Raw genomic sequence first — 10,976 nt, 5'->3', positions numbered from 1 at the left:
GTATATTTTGGCCCCTATGGGCATGTGCCTTTTAATGTTTTTTTTTTTTTTTTTTTTTTTTTTTTTGTCATATGTGGAATAAAAGTTAAAATTAACATAAGTGAAAAAAATATAACATTACCAAGACATATTAAGAAAGACCTTGTGCCATGTGAACTTCTAAAAACATGCCTTATGAACTCTACCTCTCACCTACTCCATGTTCTACTTTTTATGAACCTCCACAATGGCTGAGATGGTAGTAAAGGGCAAATGCACCAGTAATTAACACTTGTTACTTTTTTGTCGTGTGCTAATCACAAATTCAATTTATGTACCTGTTATTTTATGAGACCGATACAATAAAAAGGAAAACTAATTCTGAAAATAAAGGAAATGGATTGAGGTCCTTTTTTCACAAATAAAAATCTAAAAGGCATGACATGAATTTTTAGAAAAAAATATATGGGAAACAATTTGGTCCACAGATGTCCAAATGGCAAAAAAACAAACAAACATGCATTATTTATTTTCACTTCAAAAGTACTTTGTACTGGCCAATCACAGAAAAATTCAGTAAAATACACTGTAATTTGTGCCTGTGGATTCAGCAAGGTACTGTAAATGTCTGTTTAGTAACAGACCTGGTCATCAATTGGCCAGTAGCATTAATTATATCTTAGGAATGTCCCAATAGGTCAAAACTGTCAAAAAGGTGAAATGCTTTTTAATGTACAAAAAGCTGAAGAAATGATCCCACCTCAAACTGCAAGTATTTTAACTCAAAATGTCCTTGTACCTCACTCACTTTAACTTCAAAACCAATGTGAACAAATGTGGATAATTTTAGAAATAAATCATGTAACCTCCAATTAAACTGGCTTGAAAGTGACTGACCTACTTTATCTGCCAAAGTGCAAATGACCCTCACAGACGCCTGTGGCATCAAAGACCCCCTGCGGTCTTTAGCAGTGGGTGGCGGAAAACAGTGTCCTCGCGTTCTCTTATGAACAAACTAATAAACACACTCAGCTATTTGAACAAGTCCTGCTTGAGGTCATGAAGAGATAACACTCATTAGGTTACATCAAAAATAACGACTATGGTAAACAGTCAGCTTAAGCTGACAATACTGGGAATTCACTATGTTATGAAATTTGTTGCATGCTAATACTTACAGCTGAAACAGAGCATTACAGATATTTTTCTGCTGTTATCATATTTAACATGATTTACCTACAGAAAGCAACATGTTGGGAGATAAACCACACCATTTGTTGTTGTTTTTTTATGAGCAAAATTATTAATTTGTTGAAAAATTAACAAGATGCTGGTAACTGAGAGATCAGAAGTTACTGACGCTATTGGAAACTAACTCTTCACAATAAGGAAGACATGTTTCTGTTGCATCAAGGTTGAGAATCCTCAGGTTTCCAGCAAGAACATATGGCAATTGGTTGTTTCTGGAATGCATGACCAGGCAAATTGTTAACCAAAGGTGAGACATGGTTATAATTCACATCACATCTTGAAATATCAAACAATGGGATATCACATACAAACACATTTCTTGCATCCCTCTATGTGGACTTACAGAGTTTTGCAGATGCTCCCATAGCTTTATTAATTCGGACATTTAGTCACGGATAGTTCTGCAAACATCTGTGCATTCCGTGCGTGCTAATTTAAAATGATATATGACAACTACACAACAGCAAGACAAACTCCTGCTGGGAAAACAATTGCCTGCAGATTTTTTTTCTACAGAACTGTTTTTCATTCATCTAGCCTTTGCTTTTCTGTGTTACACAAAAATGTTCAGTCTCTTGTGTGGAAAATGCACATTTATATTGACCTGAATTCTCATAGTTTGACAACTGTTTTTTATTTTTTTTTATTTTATTTTCCTCACCAATATGCAATCAAACTTCACAATCAAGCATAAGTTTCTAGTGTGTTTTCATGCTACTGATGTTATCATCATAATATATGACGTGTATGATGTAGTGCTTTAAACTCATATTTAAAGCACCACATTTACTGATCACATCTAAACCCATACTGGCTTCCGAGTAACCATGTTTTTTTTTTTTAAACCTTTTTCCACTCTAATGTAAGAAGAAGATCAATGATATTCACTCAACAGTGTATTTATTGGGTTTGTTCAATGGCTTCTTAGAAAAAATACCCAATTAGTCAGACACGTGAATCCAACTTGGTACATCTACACATAGTATAGATGATTTGCTAAAGTAAAAAGAAGGGAAAAGAAAATAAAAAAACGAGCATCAGAATTATGAAAAAAAGGGAATAAATTTACTTTGAATGAGGGTTGGTTGTTGGTGATCTGAGAAGTTTAGAAATTATTTATTTACTGGGACTTTCCACACGCAACCATCTCTCGGTTTTACAGAATGGTCCAAAAATGGTAAATTTTGTTAACAGTTGTGTTTACTAAAATGCCTCATTAAAATCAGAGATCAAAGAGAATTGGGGAGATTGGTTTAAAAAGAAAGAAAAAAAAAGTTTCAAATAACCACTTGTCACAACCGAGGTATGCAGACCACCACCTCAGAATGCACTACATGTCGTACTTGGAAGCAGATGACCGACAGCAGCCGGAGACCACACCGAGTGCCACTCCTGACAGATAAGAACAGGAAACTAAGGCTACAGTGGCACAGGCTCATCAGAACAACAGAAAAAATTTAATTTAAAAAAAAATAAATAATTGTATTCCACCTTGAGTTGCATCAGTGGTAGAGGGCGTGGTGGTGTAATAGATACTTTGTTGGCACTCTGAGCCTCTTGGTACCAACAAAGCATTGTTCAAACACCACAGCCTGCATGATTGTTGTTGCTGTCCATAATGTATCCATCACCTTTATTGAGGCAGGGGAAACAGGATCCAGCACAGCATTTCTTTCTTTCCTAAATAAAGGGTTTCATTACTACACTATGACTGATCTAGAAAGAAGCTCTAGTTATCTACATCCTGGGCAGCTTTCCTTGCCGGCTCATACATCTTGAGTTCTTTATCTCGACTTCAAAGAAATGTCTGTCAGTTTTAGCTGTGATGCAATTCCAACTGACTGTAATGAAAAACAGTTCATAAAATGGTTAAATTTCACGGCTCGGTTGGGGGTTTTCTAACGCCCACAAACAGTTGACAGCATTAAAGAGGGTCCCAGCACCACAAGAAAGAGTTTAGCGATGTTTCTGGCATGGCTATTGTGTTTCTGTGATTTTTTTCAGCCCACCACTAAGGGTTTCCTCTTGGCTAACTAATGCTGAATGTTGAGGGGGGGAGCAAAATATTTTTACAACTCCGGGATGGCTCGTGCATTTAGCAGAGGAGGAAACTGAGAAAATATGTTTAAAAGAAATTCCTGTCTGCACAAAAAAAAAAAAAAAAAAACACAGACAGATGTAAACTTTTTTTTTTAAAGTCCCAGAACTCGTTTTTATTTTCCTCCCTCAGCTTTCTCCCTCATTCAAGTGCTGTTCTACTCCCAGAGGCTTGAGGAAGAGCCATGTTCTGGCGCAACAAGTCCTCAAAAGTGCCTCACTCGCTGTGGCACACCATATCCCATGCTAAAATAACGGTTCGCCCATCAAGTACCTGCCGGCGGCATTAAAAACCCTTATCTGAACCGCACACAGCCTTGCTGCGTCTACGTGGCAGGTATGCTTTGATTATCTACAGATGCCTACATTATTCATGCGGGGTGTGCGAAAGAAGATGGAATAGTTTCAAATGCAGAAAGAGAAAAAAATAAAAACAGTTTTCCGCACTTTATGCATCAACTGTAAATTCATCAGAAGTGAAGATACTGAACATTAATGCTTACAGTTTGATGATGTCCAGTGGGTTTTCTAAGGTCGTTTTAGGGATCCTGGATGTCCAAGTCAAGTTCGATTCGAAAGCCCACTCTGCATGCGCAACTCCTCTGTCAAAGCCGCCGCAAATAGGACTCCAAATCCAATAAAGAGACAGGTAAACCTTTCATTTTATGTCCAAATACCAACACAGTCCCCAGTCTAACGCGTCCTATCGGTACATTAGAGGTGTTAGTATTTTTTTGTTGTTACTTTTCTTGATTCCTACGCTGGCTTAGGATTTTCCCCAAATGCAGTCGACTTGATGCTCTCCGCTCCGGCTCCGTGCCTCTCTGTGCTGGCGCGTCTCTCTCCTTTCCTCACTGAACGACTGCCACACACAAACACACACACACCCGCACACGCACACGACACACACGCACTGATACACAGAGCACGAGAAGGGGTGTGACGTCACATACACGCACTTGCACAGGGTATTAAAAGATGCCACAGCTGAGGATCGTTGCGCACCTTTATTTAATCAGTTTAATGAGTAAAACATCTCTTTTCGTTTGCCTTTTTCAGGTCGACAAAAGAGAGAGTTTGTTGTAAATCTGTTTCGAGTTAACGCAAGTGAAGACATAAGCAACAAGTGCATAGACGTTGTCAAATATGTAAAAGCCCGGCTACCAAGAGAATATCTGAGTCGTTCTCTTCTCCCTGCCTAATTGGAAACACATTTTGTCAGCAACTTGTAAAGAAAAAAAAAAAAAGACAGGAAGAGGGCTAAGAGGGGTGGAGTGAGAAAGAGATGAAAAGCAACCATGAGACTTACACAGGGACAAACTGACAAATTAACATTGTTATTATTGTTTTATAAAGTGTCCTTCAGCCTGGACTTGGTGCTGCTGTCTCTGAAAGTAAAACTTTCACATGTGGAGATCTCAGAGTGTTTGGCAAAAGAACAGCTATGTCTGCACAATTCACACCATCTGTGAACACTTAGTGAGGTGTTAGGACTAAACCAACCAACGTTTTTGCATGAGTATTACTATCAGAGGATGACCATACATCCTCCACTGCGCTAAATATTTAGTATGAAGTGTTGATTTGATGCATTTTTTTCTCTTGACAACATGGCAATCAGCAGTCAAACCTTGTGAGAAGCTCTCTGTATTGGAAGACATTGCATTTAAATTGCTTTCATAATATTTACATTTTATACAGTTTCAGGCAACAAGACTGCACCTTAACAGAGAAATGGGAAACACATATTTGGTATTTAATATTATATGTGAGAATGTCTCTTAATTAGTTTTTTTCTAACTCCACCTACAAACACGGCTACTGTCTATATACTGGTAAGTTTATCATTGCTTCTCAAAAGTCATTGCTGATGTCTTTCCTTCATAGCATTGTGTTAGCACGAACCTAGTCGCATCTTCTGATGGTAGGTAATGAAAGTGCATTTATTTAACAGCACCTGGCTGCTTCTTTCAGTCTTAAGTTTGATGTAATAAGTAAGGGTGGACTTTGTTTTTCTCAGGACTTTATTGAATACCATAGTATTCATTTTGTAAGCCTTCTGAGTGAGGTATAAAAGTACAGAGATCACTCCATTTGACAGAAATGCTATTGTTAGAATCCAAATCTCTCTGAACTCGGCCCAAAGCTCAGTGTGACTTCAGTTTGTGGCCTTCATCTTCTCTTGTATTCCTTCGTGGTTTTGGCTCAAAACCTAGAGAAGTTTGCATAGTGAAAATGGCAAAATGCGGTTTATGAAAAGATACATCACAATACATTTCATCAAACGTGAACACCAAAAATTGGATGGCATCCCCTGCAAAGTCACTTTAAGAGTAGTGAAGTGCAGCCAAGGTTTGCAGAGGAATGACAGCAACCACAAAGAAGTCAGTGATGATGGGGCTTTCAGGAGGGGAGGCGGCGGGGGGATTTGTTTGCTTTGAGTGATTTGTAGAAATACTTCCATAACCACTGTGCTGCATTTGGGCTTGTGTTGTTACAGAAGCCCCTCTATTTCACACGAGTCTAACAGACCAAATTTAAACCATGGTGTCCCACAATGAAAGGCAAACATCTATGTGTTGGCCACAGAATAATCCCACCTACTGTGCTAGTGGAAGCCCATGCTCACACTGCTGCAGGCCTATGTATGCTAAGCTGTGCTCCTGTACAAATGTTACTTTTTTTTTTTTTTTATCTGAAATTATTATGACCCAGCTACCTCCCAGAAGTACTGTGAAGCAGAAGTTGATTATTAATGACTTCTTTTAAATGAGGAATGTCGAGTTTGCGTATGCATGGTAAATGTGTTCTGCAAAATTTATAGAAATACATTGTGAGAAAAAATTAAACATTAGGACATCAACATTTAGAACATTTTAAATTTGGTTCCTGAAAGATACAAATAAAACAAAATAACGTTAGACTACACAAATAACAGTTGCATTACACATCCTATAGTTTGTACTCGTTATAAATATAAACATTGTCTTGAAATCAGATGAATCTTTTTTGCAGAATACTAATCTCACACAGGAAGCTTGAAATTCATACTGCAGTGTTTGCTCAGAATGAGGAAATTTCTCAAAGTTAATCACCTGATGAAATCCACCGATTACTGTCGCTAACTGATTGGGGTGGGGATTTCTAAAAAGTCTGTCACTCAATTCACTTGGCTGGGTTTCCTAATACATAACTTTTTTTTTTTTTTTACATTGGAGTTTTGGTAGTTTTTATCAATAAAATCATCATTTGAAATCTTGTATTTACTTTGGCTATCGTTGATGTTCAACACACACAAACACAGCCATCAACAGATACCACAGGGTTTAGCTTCATCTCTGAGATTAGATGGTCCAAGGGCTTAAGGAGGAAAAACCATTTGTCAGGCGACCAGAAAACAACCTGAATCTTTTAAATTCATACAACAAAATAATTTACCACAGACTTCAGAAAGAAGAGACAAGACCACAACCCTTCCTTGAAACCGGAGAGCATTTGGAAACTGTCATAACCTCAGATTCCCGGGCACTCTCGTCTCGGCCAGCCTCTACCGGTCCCACAACACCAAGGCCTTTGTTGAAGTCCAGCAAGTGATACATTTTCTGCGTGTCCTGAGGAAAAACGATCTGAACGAGAAACTGCTGCTGGCCTTCTGTCATGCCTGCGCTGGGAGTGAACTAACATGCCGTCTTGGTTTCTGGAACATAAGCTCTACAGCTGAGGACATGGAAGGCTTATGTTACTTCCTTCCACCATTTTGAGATCTTTAAAATTAGCCACTCCTACAACGACTGCTAGTCTAGACCTAAAAGACGCCACACTGTGTAAAATTTGATGGACACCGAGTTTTGTGCGAGGACAGCGTCAGTAATGAAGACCGTTTACATTAGACTGTGGTTAAAATAGTTATCGAGGAAGCCGGGCATTCTTCTGCAGACACATGAATCAGTAGCCCCAACTACATGCATTGTTTCTAAGGCGGCACACCCACTGACATTTGCAGCATCTGGTAACATTTATAGAGGTGTTGGTAGTAAATAAAACCACCCTAATGTCAAGAATCTAAGAGAACAGTTGTACGCCTTGAAGAAGGAGATTCATTTCCTTGAAGAAAATGATCCCTGTTACGCCAAAAAAAAAAAGGAAACTGGAGTTTTTATACAAGCCCAATAATACATACACTGTAGTTTGTTTGAGATGATTTGTCTGTGATAGTTTTCTACAAAAAAAATCAAGGTAGAGTCAAAAAAAATCAAGGTAGAGTCCAGATCCTTATTTGATTCAGTTTGACTTGCTGATATAAATCTCAACATGAAAAAAATATCCCCACATAGCCTCTTTTACTCCACTAGGAGCTCCAGTGGGCGTCAATTGAGATAGATGATGTTTATGAATGTCTCTGTGCTGCTATTTGTTACTCAAAACCACCAACTGCACTTTGTGAAATACTGCCAATACTGTAGGTCTAAAAAAACAAAATAGCTAAAACATGTTTTTTTATCGAGAAGATACAGTTTTCTTGTCTTTAGCTTCCTATTGCAGCTCGTGATAAATAGTAAGGGCCATTGGGCATAAACCCTCAGTTTGAGCAGATGGTGGAAAAACAAGCCATTATGTAAGGTTCACTAAATCACCTAGTAAACACTAGACCAGGAATAAAGACTGTTGGAAATGTAGTCCCGTTGCCTCAGCACTGCAGGAACTTTGCTGTCTCTTCTTGACTGGAGCTCGGCGGCTTTTTTATTTATTTTTTTACTGAGTTATGTCTTGTTGCATCATTTTGTATTACAAAATGCTACTTTTGTGTATGGACATTTACCCTATGTTTTTTTTTTTTTTTATTTGGGGGGGGGGGGGGATTTCAAGCTTTCCCTTTGTCCTAGTCTTGCAAATTTTCAGTCAAAAAACTCTTCTTAAACAATTTCCCGGTCTGGTGTAGACGTGCAGGTGCTTTGAAGGAAATGTTTGTTCAGCTCCTACTTTTGAACCATATTTTTAATAATCCACTGGCTTTAAAAATGTTTTAAAGATGTCCCTAAAAAACGAAACAAAATCCAGTGCAACCAGTTGATTTCATTGCTAATCCTGAAAATCTCAAATTTATTTCATCACCCAAACATAGAGAGGATGACACAGTGGCACAACTTTTATTTATTTATTTTTTTAATTTAATCAAAGTTAACAGGAAGATGGATGGAACTAAATATGAGACAATCCTGGAAGAAAAGCCAAAAATGACTTGGGACAGGTTCAAGGTTTACCTTATAGCAGGAGAACAGACAATATTTTGAGATGGAACAGACTTAATTTTATCACAGCAAAACATTGTTTCAAAAGTATTAGCCTAGCTGGGCTAAATATTAAGCCACACCACAGTTTTCAGATTTTTCTTCTGTCAAAGGAATTGTTTTTTGCACCCCTTTGCATTGGCTTATTAAATAAAGTCCCAGTATAGTAAAATAGAGAGACATTTGTGATTATTAATAAATTTTTTTAGCTCACTGTGTGTTGCTCACACAAACATAATGTCTTAAAAAGGTACTCATTCTCTGTCTTCCTCTCTCTTTGTGACATTTAGCTACACACATGAGCAGTTGACATTTTCAGTGGGTTTATATTAGATAAAGGTCTCTTCCTTGCATTTAGCTACAGTTCTGATCATCATAACCCCACTGCAGTTCTCAGAGATAAGTAAGGTCGTAACTGTGTGCTTTAAAAGGCAGGTATTAATTAACATGACACACTGACACCGTACTGAATGTGAGATAACTCAAAGCAAAAGCATACAGAGTATAAATAAGTCTAGACCAGCGAGAGATGAAAAAAGAGACAGAGGCTCAGAGGTTTGGAAAGAGAGTTGAGTTTCTGTCTCAAAGAGCAGAGGGGGTTAGTTTGGGTGAAATGGAGGGAAAAAGGAGGAGGGGTGTGGGGGTACATAAACAACTCAGGAGAAGCGGGGTGGATGACATCACAATGTAAACAAAACGCTGCGCCAGAACTGAAAAAAAAAAAAAAATATGAATTTGAGCTATCATGCATGTGTTTGGTTATGGAAAGCGGTGGGTAATAAGTCCAGAAGAACAAAGAGCCAATGTCATCATCATTATGTCTAATGTGGTTTATGACCTCATGCTTGATTCCAAATGAAGGTTTATTGAGCAACACGCATATCGGGAGTCTTTTATTGTTCTTCATATTTTTTGTTCTAAGCAACAGAATAAATAATTTACAGTTCTTGACGGAGAGGACTTGTGGGTAGAAGCTCTGCTCTCAAAGGACTTGGAAGCAATGCAAACATGACATTAATAATTTCCTTTTGCCATAGCTGATTTGTTGTGGAGTGATTTATGTGTTGGTTAATCCTTTCCATCTTTCTGTGTTTGCCTTAGGAACTATTTTATTTTATTTTATTCAAGATTTAGGTGGCAGCTCAAATGGCCGTCAGTGGACCTACTTCTCGTGTTGTACGGAAAATTTAGATGGTGTTGTAACGGTTGTCCTTTATTATTTTCATCTCCTTTGTGTCACTGTGAAAGAAAAAAAGGCCAACTAAAGCTGATGTGGAATGGAATCTATGAACCACAAAACGGATAAAAAAATTTACATGAAAGCCCTTTTGGTTTTTCCAACTCAGTTAATTTTATTGCATTGTTATCATAAACCTACCACGGCTCCCCAATGTGTTCACACCCCTGCTAAAATGAAGCCCTGTAAAAATATCAACTATTTCCCTAAAACCAAGTAAAGATGAGCCTGAAACCAGTTACAGTTTGCCAAGAGTGCCATGGCAACGCCAAAGAGTTAGAAAAATGTCCAAGTGCTAGCTGTGCTTTAAAATATGTGCTGTCTTTCTAATGTTCTCTGTTTTTCATCTTATAGATTTCACTACTGACTCAAAGCTTATCTTTCTCTTTAGACTTTACATTTTTATTTTACATGAGCACATTATATTCTAAAAACATAAAATAAACGGGACTGTCAGATGTGGTGAGGAGAGACGCAGAGACCCAGGTTGTAGAAGAAAATGATGAATTTAATGAAGATGCTCAAAACAGTCCAGATCAGGCAGCAAGGCAGAGAGAATAGCACACAGCTAAATACCGGTAGCAACTGAAAAAAAAAAAACTGAAGACTGATAACGAGAGCTATACCAGCACAGGACTTTACAGTACGACTGTGATGGCAGACAGACAGACGACAAATGACACACGACGAGGATCCGACAAGAGGCAAAGACAACAGGTGGGACTAAATACACAGGGAGGGTAATCAAGGAATGAGATACACCTGGGAAGCAGAAACAACAAAGACTCAGGACAGACACTGAACACAGAAAAACCTTAAAATAAATACACAGAAACACGGATCATGACAGGCACAGTCTATCAGTTTTGTATCAGCATTATTATTTGGAAGATTCAGGATCTCCACTTGCATAAATGTCATTGTATAACACTAAATTAAATGTCACACCAAACGTTGAATGTTTTAAAATGATTTCTTTCGGACATTTTTCATCACAAAAAATGGTTATAACAACTGTATCATTTATTCTGATAGCATCTTTTTCACATCATTTTTTTTTCGACTTTCTTCAATCCAAAAACATAAATGTACATATATGTGCATCTTATTCATTAATCAATTTG

General features: G+C 37.8%; 1 protein-coding gene across 1 annotated transcript in view; it reads right to left on the bottom strand.

Annotated features, from left to right (window-relative positions):
- lpar1 (lysophosphatidic acid receptor 1) overlaps positions 1-4,245 on the bottom strand; it is a 39,109-nt gene extending 34,864 nt beyond the window's left edge. The window contains exon 1 of the mRNA XM_015035003.1: positions 3,831-4,245. The gene's annotated coding sequence lies outside the window, so the exon portion shown is untranslated. The remainder of the gene's footprint in view (positions 1-3,830) is intronic.
- Positions 4,246-10,976: the final 6,731 nt, after the last annotated feature.

This window comes from Poecilia latipinna, unplaced genomic scaffold, assembly GCF_001443285.1.
Source record: "Poecilia latipinna isolate Pla-1442-1.1 unplaced genomic scaffold, P_latipinna-1.0 Scaffold320, whole genome shotgun sequence".
In the NCBI taxonomy this organism is placed as follows: Eukaryota; Metazoa; Chordata; class Actinopteri; order Cyprinodontiformes; family Poeciliidae; genus Poecilia; species Poecilia latipinna.
Note: the sequence above shows the minus strand (reverse complement) of the source record. Positions and strands in the feature narration are given on the sequence as shown.